Here is a 13,212-nt window from a genome sequence, read left to right on the forward strand (position 1 = left end):
CTCGACCTGACCAGTCAGTTTTCCTGTTATTGTTTATTATATTAACCGTTTTGTATGCAGATGTTACCATACGAATGGTGATGCCCTCATCTCAATAACCAGTTCAAAGGAAATGAGCAAAATGGCATGAGTCATTAAAATAAAGTACCCTTCTAACAAGTCAAGTTAATTAAAAAGTGTTGCAATTATGGGTTTGAATTAACACATTTCTAAAAGGCAGGGAAAAGAAAACTGAATGATATCCTAAAAAATAAATAATGGTACACACTATATCAATTACGAGTATGTTAATGTTTTTTTTCTATTTATTGTTGTCTTGTATCAGTCTATATGGGTGACTCCAAATGCCTCTGCAAATGTGATTTGGAGTCTATGGCCCATTGTTGTCAACACATCAGCCAATTAAGCTTTTAAAGAGTCCACCATGGCCCATGTTTCTACAGCAGCCCAGAATGGACAAACACTAGCAAGCACCGTTTGCGTTTTTACATTACCTAAAAGGTAGGCAAGTCGCTTTGGATAAAAGCGTCAGCTAAATGAAATGCAATGTAATGTAGGGAAGGCTACTGAAACTCTGTATTAAACGTGCCCCGGTATTGATAAGCTCCGATGCTAGTGGTGCTTTTCATTGGCACTTTTTATGTTTTGCTGTCATTTGATATCATGCTGATGCAAGCATTTCCATTGCTCTCTTTAATTAAATCGGCTGCTCTCATCCACCGGCGCCATGTTTACACAAACAAAGCACATGTGATCACCCAATAGCATTTTTTTTTTTAGGAGGACAGTGGACAGAAGCAATGACTCATACTATCTGATGTCTGTGTTCTTCATTATTGACATTGTGTTTCCAGTGAAATATAAACACTTTATATAGTGACTTTTATATTGTAAACAATACTGTTGCTGAAAAATAACTAAGTATTGATCGGAGTAGCTCCTTGTATTACAACCCTAAAGATTCCCATCTCTACCCGAGGGCCAGCGGAGTTCTGACACGCTTGGAAGGTGGGGGTCAGAATATTCTTCCCCTCCTTGTAGCAAGTCAAATATTAAGTTGCTGAGATATAAGCGTGACAAAACCACAGCCCTAAAGTATTTATTTAGGAAAAGAGTGGAGAGGATTACCAGAGGGGGACATTCCTCACAGACTTTATGAGATATCATTAAGAACATGAATGCCTGCTGCTGCCAAACTTTGTCCCAACTTGCCAGATGTAAAACAAGGTTAAGTCTCTCACTGAATGATGCAGTCATGCATCTATATATGTAGATGTGTACACACACACACACACACACTATTTTGTACTGCAACATCTCAACTACCTGCTGTATTAATGGCTCCTCAAAGGCTTTCACAGGTTCAATTAGGAACGCAGTCAACTTCCTGAGCACTACCATTACAAATACCCTCAAAACAGAGGAGAATATCTACAGAATAATCAATAATGCCTATCAGAGGAAGGCTCTTCATGCAGACGCCAGGGATGGTCAATATTTCACAGCAAATTTGTAGTTTTTTTTTTCATCGATCAATATAAAAAGAAAAAGAAAATCACATCTATTGGAGATCTGGCCTCCTCCTCAACACTGTCTTAAAGCGGATGAATAGACTGATCCGATAAAGCCCTATTCCACAACCACGGTGTCGATCAGGTCTGCTGTCGATTTTTTGGGAGGGGGGGGGGGGGGATCTGGAGGTTTTATGTAAGCGTTACTGATTGATGACTAGTCTGCTATCAAGGGATATCCCAATCCTTGTTTGATATGTTATTAGAATATGAGATTAGTTTTCTTTGCCTTCATAATGTGAATATCTATCCGTTAGTGTGGATGAACAGTCAATCTCATAGCAAACCCTCTTGTCCTCAGAGGAGGTCAAATAATGCTACTAAGGCTAATTGCTACCGCAGCTTTATACATTGAATCTCGTGGCATCAAAACACATTGAACAGTATGGACAGCTTTATTGAGCTGATAATAACTAGCATGGGCAAACTTTGACAGCTTTTGGAGCTGTTTTTTTTCCTCCAGACACTCCTCGACGCTGCCATTATCTCACATCTTCTTGAACAGAAAATAAAAACAGAGTTGCAGCTCCTGTCAGTACAGCACAATGTCTTTAAGACCAATTCACCCGAAACCCCAGCAGCTTCTCAACAGCCGCCGCCCAATATTCGGCAACTGATCCTGCTCCAACTTCAGACATGTCCTTTTATGCAGTTCAAACTTTTACCGGCAACCTACCGACGTCTGTAAAAAGCATTTCAGCGCTCGACGTCAAAGCCATGGGAAAAACGACTATGCCCTTGCAGCAATGTCACACATCTTTATGTATCTATTCAATACCATGATAGCCTGTAATGAGTGAGTATATTGGCGGACACAGCTGTGGGATAGTGTTTCCTTCTACTTTATTATATCTCTCCTTCAAAACTCAGGATAAGAATGTCTGCAACGGGCTCAACCTAGAACATTTCAGATTCATGAGGAATTGCATGTCGTGTAAGCTGCTCGAGTGCACATGAATACTGTGATCATATCGCACCCAACCTACGGTTTAAGAGGCCGGTCACAGGCAAGTAGTTCGACCTTGAGGCCCACTAGACTAATTGTGTACACAAACCATGAAAATCCTCGATAATAAAATTAATACTTTACACCACTGTGTCATACTGGAAATAATATAACCCTCTGAGCTGTGAAAAACCTGATCAAACATGCAAATACATGTCATCTATAAAATGCTGCCTGGCATTGCTCCTCCTCCCACCTCCTGGTTTGCTTTGTTAGGCAACGAGTAAACACAAATTAGATCACAAGAGGAGTCACAAGAGGGAACGGCGTTATCCCACGAAGGAAATCTGCTTTGGGTGAATCTGCATTTTCAATTAAAGCAGCATATGAATGGATTGCCGCGCCGTCCCACATGTGGGAACTCACCGCTTAATAGCCCTTTTAGTTCAGAACATGGCTAACAAGCCACCAAATGTGTCCGCACTAGTTTGGATGCCTTCCCCAGTCGGCTGTCAATGTCTGTCAATACACAACCTGGATGCTGCTGAAATGCCCTGCCTGTGTTAGTCTTTTCTTATAGACGCTTTTGCGAAGCTGCTCTATAATTTAAGCTGTTCTGTAATTGATTGTTTTTGCTGCATGAACAGTAACCTTCTGCTTTACTTCTACCGTTATTAATGGCGCCTTACCTCATTGTTATTATTTTAACCTTTTTTTCTTATTTTTGGGCCGCCGACTTCACACCTGACCAGAGACTGTGCAGGAAAACTAGCCTTGTGGCAAATGTTCACATAGTAATGTTTATGAGCATGCACTTGTCCCTGAGAAACAAACAAAATAAATAAAACGCGTTGCCTTGGTAGCAGCTACTTAAGCTGTGGAAGAAAAAGTTGTTTTCACAGTGCCTTGAAAATAGTGTTTTGAATTCATTTTATTTTCAAACCCAATTTGGGACTTCAAACTTGACATTCAGCAGTTCAAGAGGCCAATGACTCTTCCATTCGGGTCAATCAACCCGGTACTAGTCAGGTCCCGATTCTGGCTGCAGGCAAGCGTATGCAGCTCAGCCGCTATGCCTTCACTTTCCACCATACAATTCAGTCTCAAACTGGACATGTGCCACAATTGTTTTTTCTGAAATTTGCATTTTTAAAAGATGTACAGGCGAGAGCAGGCTGTGATATGATGGTGCTGATGATGGTTCTGTACTAAGGCATTTATTTTTTTGCTGGGAGGTCAGGGTCAGTGACACAACAGCAACCTCTGAACATTTTAAGGAAATGGTATCGCCTCAAGGACACGCCTTGCTGACATAACAGTGAGTATTTAGACAGCAATTTTCCAGCTGTTATGCATCTTGTTAGCCTGATGGAAAAAGTCGACATGAACCAACTTATTTTTGACTGTTTTCACAAGAGTAACAAACATTTAACCTACTTTACGGTCTTAAAATATGGCACACAGTCTGTTTAGAGACTATCTGACCTACTTGCTCTAAATGGAGCCTGACGGTGGCAACTTTTCATTCGATGCCTTCCGCCGGTTCTTGCAATGTTGAGCAAAGGATACTTTTCTAAATCGAGTGAAGGTGTTTGTCTTTCAGGTAGGGCGTATGGTAATTTGTTGTTCACCTTTGAAAGCATTTTGAGTCAGTTGAACCGCTTTGGCTTGGCCTGCAGGCAGAGCTGTAGTTTCATGTCTGGGATCAAAAGGAGCAAATCTCTCCCCTATATTTACTGCCACTCTGTTCTATCTGACAGGGTTCTGGGTTGCTCTCACAGCAACTGTAAATTGTAATTTACAAAACTGTAGCCTCCAGCCCAGCAAATGTTGTAAATTCTGCCCAGAATATGTTCACTTTTGTTTCCCCGATTCACACGCTTGATATGGAGCCCAGCCATCATAGCTGTCAGGCTGGTGAGTTTAAAAAGTAAAAGTCTAAGTTTAGAGTTAAACTGGAGGAGGACTTCAATTGTGGTAATCTGTAGCAGCCCTGCGGGCATAGGGTGATACCCTATAGACACTTTTTAATAAGTTATTGGTCAAGTGGCTATTTTAGTTTTATTAATTATTGTTGCCACAACTTTTTAATGTATTTTCTCGTGAGTGGAAGTGCACGAGAAAATAAAGGAGTGGAACTACGACCACGGACACTCACTTCGCTGCAGAAACTGAGAAAAAGCATGTCTGCACGTGGGACTACAAGAGAAAAAGTAAGGACAACCACGCGCGAGCTCAGAGACAGACGTCAGTCCAGTAAGCTAGCCACCCCCCACCTCCACAGGTGTCTTTAATTAATGCTGCTCTGCGGTCCACAGCTCGGATTGTGGACGACCCGTTTATAACGACACGGAAGTTTTAAAAATCAAGTGTTATTGCTTAGTACGAGAACAGGTTGGGCAACGACGTGAAGGCGGGCGCCGCAGTATTTGTTGGGTTTGCTTGTAGTTGGCCTCCTCTGCCCGGGCGTCCATTAAGTGGACCCAGACCTTACTGCATTGGGTCCATTTAGGAACACGTTAACGGAGGACGGTAACCCACCCAGACGCGCTAAGTGGAGCCGAGAGACTGGAAGGACACTGCCCTGAGGACGCCACCTTGGGTTATTACAAGGGTGAGTAACAGTCACGGCTTATTGTGTTTTTTTGTTGCGCCATAACGTTCGAGGAGCTTGCAGACTACATTGCGCACACCTGCAACTGTCATTATCAATGTGCTGTTGAATAGTCTGGAATGAGACAGTCGAGTCTTGGCGTGTGTACGCACACGCGCACACCTGTCGTTTGCTCGTTGTGTTTTTGCTAATGTCGTCGTTTTGGTTGTTCCTTCATTAGTCTTCAAGACTCTCCTGATGTCCACCTCTGCAGTTTATGCTCGTCCACAAACCAGCTTTGTTGGCATTTAAAACGCATGACCACCTTTCAGCTTCCTCATGTCAGTCTCTGTTGACCCTTAAGATGGCAAATGTCTTAAGACAGACACATGTTGTTTTTTTTAATTGATTCATGAATTATTCAGGATGCATCTCTTTTGCGCAATAGAATGTGCTTCATCCCAGATTTGTGCTCCTGCTTTCAGGTCAGGTTGACTTAAGATTCATATGTGGACCCGATCACAATGAGTGGCGGGATGATAAAACCCCAGTGCCTGCATTATTATCCAGATGCATGTTTGGAAGTCTTCACAGGTTATCGCAGAAATCTATATTGTGCCAACATCCTGGAATTGATTGAGAAATAATTGTTTTTCTAAATCTAGAATACAAGTATATAACCACCTACTAATAAGATAAGATACAGGTGCCATCAGTAGCAAGTGATTTGAGGGACACGCTACATTCCATTTAATACTAAAGTGGCCACGCACGCTTAATTCATCTCAGGTTTATTCATTTCATGGTGTGTGAAGCACATCGTGCAATTGTGTCAAATTGAGATTCATGTGTGGGAGCATATGATAATAAAACCATTAGCATTCTGATGGAAAGCAGGGTTATTGTAGTTAAACATTTAGCCTATTATATATAATTTAGGATCGTTTCCTATTGTTACACTTTTACCAAGTGCCACATTTGTTCTTCATTTTTTTGTCCTGTAATATTTTGGAAACTAGGCCTACATCGGTCACAACACAAAATGATGCCTGAAAACACCTGTGTGGGTGGACCATGTGTATGCAGGGCCTTTAAAAACACCTCCAAACAAGCATCAGAATGTGTACTAATAGTATAATTCAAACATTATTCACTCATTTTAATATAGCCTCAAGGGTGGGATTATTCATAAATGTTTATCGCATTAACCTGTGTCGTTTTGTCTGCAGCCATTTCCTGTATGACATGCGGGAAAACCTCAAAACATAATGCATATGAACATGCTGGAGATGTGGAAAGTATTCATTTTGCTTTTAACTTTCACAACCAGAGGGTGAGTGAACAGTAGGCTGACAGCTTCTGACAGGAGTACACGCAACACACGGGACTCATGTTAGTGCATACTTGAAATGAGGAGACATACGGGAGGTGTTGCTAGCCGGGCTGGGTGATATGGCAACGAGAGATGTGTCAAGGAAAATGCCATAGTTTCTTTCAGATATATATATATATACACACACACACACATATACATATATATACATACATATACACACACACACACGCCAAACGTCATCTCTGAGATTTGGGAGGCAGTGCTATAACTACGGCAACGTGCCAAGAAACCTGAGCGCTGAGAGGATTTTGTTTAGCCAGATTATTTAAATCACTTATGAATTATTTTTAAATCAGTATTCACATTATTGATATTGACTGGGAAAAGCTGCAACTCTTGGAAGTATTGGAGTCGGTGTGTAAGCTGTGATGGATGTTCACAACTTGACTCACCTTTGGGTTTGTTTCAAACAAGTCAGACGGCCTTCCTGCTCATTACTTCTTCTCGCTTGCTTTAAAGATGCACCGATCAATGGGCCACTGGTCCAAACCAGCAGGTTGTCGGATCGGCCATGAGCGGCGAAGGGACGACCAGTTCTCACATTGCCGGATCTTTTTAGCCGGTTAATTTTACACACGTAACGCCACTGCCACACACAACATGCACTTTGCACAGTGGCAGCTGCCTCAACATGTCAGTGTGAAAGTTCTACCCCGAGAGTGAAGAAGACATACAGCTCGCAATTTGTAACACCTGCGATTCCTAAATAAGCCCTGGAGGAAGTGACATTAAGCGTGATGTCATAGATATATCGCAGCGGTTTTCCGCTGGGAAAGTAAAACTTGTTCGATAAAGTGGAATACACCGCAATTAATTTTCAGTTGGGCCTCATCCAGTAACCTGGGGCACATTTCTTTTGAGTGAGAGAAAGTCATGTCACCGGGTGCAGTTTGAGAAAATATTTTTTCTTCATGAGCAATGGATCCATTTTTATGTTCCTTTTAAGTAACACCATATTTCCGTATGTTGTCAATTACAGTTCTCTAGAAAAAAATAATTAGACTTGGCAAGTTAAAAAAAAAGAAATAAATGGAAATAGGCCATACTGTCACACTGGTCGGCGGGAAAAGTGCTGGTTGGTCTGGCACAACAAGGAGAACGATCTGACAGCGAGTGTGAGTGCAGCTGGGTCCTATATACCAGATGGAGTAGGTGCAGCAGGTGAGAGTGATTGAGCTGACGAGGTGGGTGTGACTACCAGGTGCACTGAATGAGCTGATCAGGTGAGTGAGAGAATGGAAGCTGAACTGTGACTATATAGATATACACTCACCTAAAGGATTGTTAGGAACACCATACTAATACTGTGTTTGACCCCCTTTCGCCTTCAGAACTGCCTTAATTCTACGTGGCATTGATTCAACAAGGTGCTGAAAGCATTATTTAGAAATGTTGGCCCATATTGATAGGATAGCATCTTGCAGTTGATGGAGATTTGTGGGATGCACATCCAGGGCACGAAGCTCCCGTTCCGCCACATCCCAAAGATGCTCTATTGGGTTGAGATCTGGTGACTGTGGGGGCCATTTTAGTACAGTGAACTCATTGTCATGTACAAGAAACCAATTAGAAATGATTGGAGCTTTGTGACATGGTGCATTATCCTGCTGGAAGTAGCCATCAGAGGATGGGTACATGGTGGCCATAAAGGGATGGACATGGTCAGAAACAATGCTCAGGTAGGCCGTGGCATTTAAACGATGCCCAATTGGCACTAAGGGGCCTCAAGTGTGCCAAGAAAACATCCTCCACACCATTACAGCACCACCACCAGCCTGCACAGTGGTAACAAGGCATGATGGATCCATGTTCTCATTTTGTTTACGCCAAATTCTGACTCTACCATCTGAATGTCTCAACAGAAATCGAGACTCATCAGACCCGACAACATTTTTCCAGTCTTCAACTGTCCAATTTTGGGGAGCTCTTGCAAATTGTAGCCTGTTTTTCCTATTTTTTTTCCTACCCGGTGGGGTCTTCTGCTGTTGTAGCCCATCCGCCTCAAGGTTGTGCGTGTTGTGGCTTCACAAATGCTTTGCTGCATACCTCGCTTGTAACGAGTGGTTATATTAGTCAAAGTTGCTCTTCTATCAGCTTGAATCAGTCGGCCCATTCTCCTCTGACCTCTAGCATCAACAAGGCATTTTCGCCCACAGGACTGCCGCATACTGGATGTTTTTCCCTTTTCACACCATTCTTTGTATACCCTAGAAATGGTTGTGCGTGAAAATCCCAGTAACTGAGCAGATTGTGAAATACTCAGACCGGCCCGTCTGGCACCAACAACCATGCCACACTCAAAATTACTTAAATCACCTTTCTTTCCCATTCTGACATTCAGTTTAGAGTACAGGAGATTGTCTTGACCAGGACCACACCCCTAAATGCATTGAAGCAACTGCCATGTGATTGATTGATTAGATAATTGCATTAATGAGAAATTGAACAGGTGTTCCTAATAATCCTTTAGGTGAGTGTGTGTGTGTGTGTGTGTATATGTATATATATATATATATATATATATATATATATATATATATATATGCGTCTACGCCAGGTAGACAAACCAGGTATTGGAGCGTTTAAAAAGAGATTACGGCGGGAAATAAACCGCTGCGGTAACCATGCTGCTCACATAGCCGGTTCAGATTAAACCGTGAGTCAAATGGCTTTGTATGGGCTCTAGCACACGGCCGCCTCGGGCTTGGTTGTGTCGACATCAGGAGATGCTGTGTTAAACTGGTGCTGTGAATGGTGCCTGTAATCACAGAAAAGACTGCCCTCTTGGGTATTCTTGTGATAATAAATGACTTTCAGGAGCCATTTATTTCAGTTCAAGGTTCTGAAATGTGATGCTGAAAGTTCCTGAACATTACATGATAAATGTGTCAGGAGCTGATCAACTATCCATAGCACAAGCGGTCTGAATGCTGCACCAGCCGCGTTTGTTTGAAAGAATAATGGTGCACCTGTGGTGTTTCGTAGCCTTGGCGATGTACCTCCCAAGAATATTCTCCCGAGAGACAATCCATCATATTCTCAATACGCAGGCTGTCACGTTTAAATATTTGATAACACACGTGGCTTTTGAAAAGTTTATTTCTCTGTGGCCGCCGACATATATTTCACTCGAAACACTCCGTCTGTGGCATTTCCCATTGTTGTTCCTTAGCTGTAATGCAGTCCTATCAGCTCGCAGCAGAAGGTCAACTTTAAAAGGCTTTTCATTCCTGAAAAGGTCAGTGCTTCCAGGTGTGAAGCATTGCCACGGCCGAGAAGGAGCTTGGAAAGTCAAAGACATTTAAACAACATTTAATTGAATGAATTGTCTCTAATTGTATGAGGCGCATTTATTTATTTGTCGTCGTGTTCATTGGGATGCTCTTTAAGTCTGGCTAAAGGCATCAACGCCGTGCAAACACCCATTAGTGCCAAAATTCCTCTTGTTTGGGAATGTGTGTGTGTGTGTGTGTGTGTGTGTGTGTGTGTGTGTGTGTGTGTGTGTGTGTGTTTGTGTTTGTGTGTGCATGCTGTTCCTTCCACTACCCTGAGCGGTGGCTAGGGGGTGCACTGTGGACACGGTGTGTGTATGGGCAAGAGAGGGAGAGAAGGGGGGAGAGAGAGAGAGAGAGAGAGAGAGAGAGAGAGAGAGAGAGAGTGTGTGTGTGTGTGTGTGTGTGTGTGTGTGTGTGTGTGTGTGTGTGTGTGTGTGTGTGTGTGTGTGTGTGTCTCTCAGTAATGTATTCCTGCCTGTGGCTGGGCTGGTCACATGGGGAGAGCAGCCTGTTTAAAACAGCCTCAGCTCGCTCACTCAGAGCAGTGCGAGACACAGAGACAGGCGCACACGTTCTCTCTCTCTCTCTCTCCTTCTCTCTCTCTTCCACTCTCTCTCTCACGCACGCATACACACACACACACACACACACACACACATGCTCATGCACGCAGACGGCAACTTTCCTCTATCGGACTGATACCAACACACGCGCCGGGATAGACACACTCCCCTTGCTACGGTGGAGAAGAGGATAAGGAGTGACAGATCAGAAAAAAGAGAGATACAGGAACAAAAAAAAAGAAAAAGAGAGGAGGTTCCCAGTGAGTAGCCAATTTTTCTTTTCTTCATATGTGTCTTATTTTTACATTTGGACTTCTTGCGCTGTATGACCGGGACCTGACAGGGGACTGAGAGAAGGGGAGAGAGAGTTGGATGGAAGGGACTGTGTGGGGGGTGGGTGGGGAGTGGGGTGTTGTAAAGGAGGAAAGGTGACAGAAGAGAAGCAGGGACGGGGTGCTTTAGTGCAACGTCCGGATGCAGCTCCATCAATATGTCCCTCTGTCTGTGGGATCTAATGCTGTTAATTAGCAGCGTGCGCTTGGAATGAGAGGAATGCCGCCGCGCGGAGCCGGAGTGCAGGGCTTTGCGTTGCACTCTTGTGCTCTCTCTCCTCTGCGAGCGCGTGTGCATGCATGTCCTCTCTTTTTTTTAAATTCATCTTTTATTTATTCATTTCTTTTTTTGCCTGTGTTTTGCATGCCGGTTGCGCCGTGGTGGTCAGCCGTCCTGCTGATGAGCAGATTCCCGCGGAGACGCACGCCAGTCCGGCTGTGATTTATAGAAACTCATTGATATGCAGATGGAAGGGGACAGAGCGCAGCGCTCCGTTCCGACCGATATGAGTGATGTCTTGCGGCGGACAGTCTCGCTGCCTCTCCTCCTCCGTCCGACCGTGTCCGTCCCTCACTGTCCTACCGGCTCACTGTCTCCTTCTCTTTCATCCTCCCTTCTCACTTTCCCTCTCTGCTCCTTCTTGTCACCGCCGCAGACCCCACTCCCTCACTCCCTCACTCCCTCACGCGCTCTCCCACTACTCGCTCTCCTTCCCCGTCTCTGTCTTTTCATTAACTTTTCTCCTCCGTCCGCAGCACCCCTCTGATTTTCTACGGCTGCTAAGCTCTCCACGCTCTTTTCTCCCTGCTCTCTTTTCTCATTTTCTCCCCCACGCTGGTACATGCCGGTATACATAGTGGATTCCTCAGTTGCATAGAAAAAGAGAGAGGATCGCAGAGTTTGGAGGAGGGAGGAGGAGGTGGTGGGGAGAAGAAAGAGAGAGAGGAATGAAGGGGAAAGTGGAAGGAGGGGAGGGGGGCATTGAAAAGGCTGACACTGGCTTGGACAATTAGCCCAGGGAGTCCGTCCTGGGGTGCTATTCTGAGAGAGGCTTTGGCCCCTGGGCCCTGAGCGCTGGGTCATGGGATGCCTTGACCCCTCCAGTCGACAGCTAGGCATGGGAGCCATTATCACGGCCTGATTGATTAGCACTGAGCGGAAATCCCTTTTCTCTTCCCTCCTTGGGAGGAAAAGACGGGAGCTTTTTGTCCTTTTGCTGCTGCTGGTTTAGTATCTGCCTGCCTGAATGTGTTTTTACTGTTGTTAGTTAAGGAGGTCTGGTCACTATATATCTTCTCTCTCTGGGCTGGTCTTTTTCTCTCTTAGACTTTTTTTCTCTTCTTCCACTAGACAGCGCGCGTGTGTGTGTGTGTGTGTGTGTGTGTGTTGGAGTGGATGCTATATTTGTTTAACTAACAAGACAGCCAAGTTGCCCTCTGAGAAAGACGCTGCAAAGATTTGTGGAGGGAATTTCCAAATAAATCAGATTGTGTTTTCACGTTTATCTTTTTTCGACCTCATAATTCCGTTCTGCTTCTATGAGGTATGCACCTGCAGAGATTGTTAGTGATGCACTTTAGAGGCTACCTGGAAGGAGGGAAGGCAAGAGAGAGAGAGAGAGAGAGAGAGAGAGAGAGAGAGAGAGAGAGAGAGAGAGAGAGAGAGAGAGAGAGAGAGAGAGAGAGAGAGAGAGAGAGAGAGAGAGAGAGAGAGAGAGAGAGCTAGGTAACAAATAAAAGAAGATGTGAAGGAAAATGTGATACAAGACGAAAGTGGTGGGGCGGCTCGGGAAATCCAGTTCCTCTCTTTGGTCTGTATGTTTCCCTTTTTTTTTATTGTGTCTCCATCTCCATCTCGTTCCTCTGTTTTGATCTCCCCCCTTGTCCCATGTCTCGCTAACTCTCACTACTTTGGCTCTCCCGCAACCCCCCCCCCCCATTCCCCTCTCCCCCTCTTCAGACTGGGAGTTTAGCGGGGTGTTTAGCCCGGCTCACGGCTGATCAAAGCAGTGTGTGTCAGACCGGGCTTAGCCCAGGCACTCCTAATGGAGCGCCGTTTTCATGCCTAGTTGGTGGTGGAGAGGGAGGGAGCGATTGGGCGGAGGGGGTGCAAATAGAAACACTGAAGGAAAGAGTTCAAGGGAGGGAAAGACAGACAGACAGACAGACAGACAGACGGAGAAGAGGGGTAAGGTTAAGAGCGGCGCACGGGCAAGCAGATAACTGCAGACAGGCAGAATGAGCTAAAAGGTGATATTGTGAAAGAGAAAGTCGGGGAAAAGACAAACGGGAGCAAAGACACTTGTTGTCAGAAGCACACAAGGAGGCACAAAGCTCGAGACGGGGCGCACAGAGAGACAGACAGGCAGCAAATGCCTCGCACCAGTGCATGCAGTTAAGGCGAGCACAGGATAGCTCCCACACATGGTTTGGTTTTAGGCTGGAAGCAACACCAGACGGGAAGAGGCCTGTGTGTGTGTGAGTGTGTGTGTGAGTCTGAGAGAGAGAGAGAGATAACGAGACAAAGAGAGACGTG

The 13,212-nt window shown here is 44.6% G+C and overlaps 1 protein-coding gene across 1 annotated transcript in view; it reads left to right on the forward strand.

Moving 5' to 3' along the window:
- Positions 1-10,416: 10,416 nt before the first annotated feature.
- cntfr (ciliary neurotrophic factor receptor) overlaps positions 10,417-13,212 on the forward strand; it is a gene marked incomplete at its 3' end in the record, with an annotated part of 202,516 nt that continues 199,720 nt past the window's right edge. Inside the window, exon 1 of the mRNA XM_079234913.1 lies at positions 10,417-10,604. The remainder of the gene's footprint in view (positions 10,605-13,212) is intronic.

This window comes from Taurulus bubalis, assembly GCF_910589615.1.
Source record: "Taurulus bubalis genome assembly, chromosome: 19".
NCBI classification, from domain to species: Eukaryota; Metazoa; Chordata; class Actinopteri; order Perciformes; family Cottidae; genus Taurulus; species Taurulus bubalis.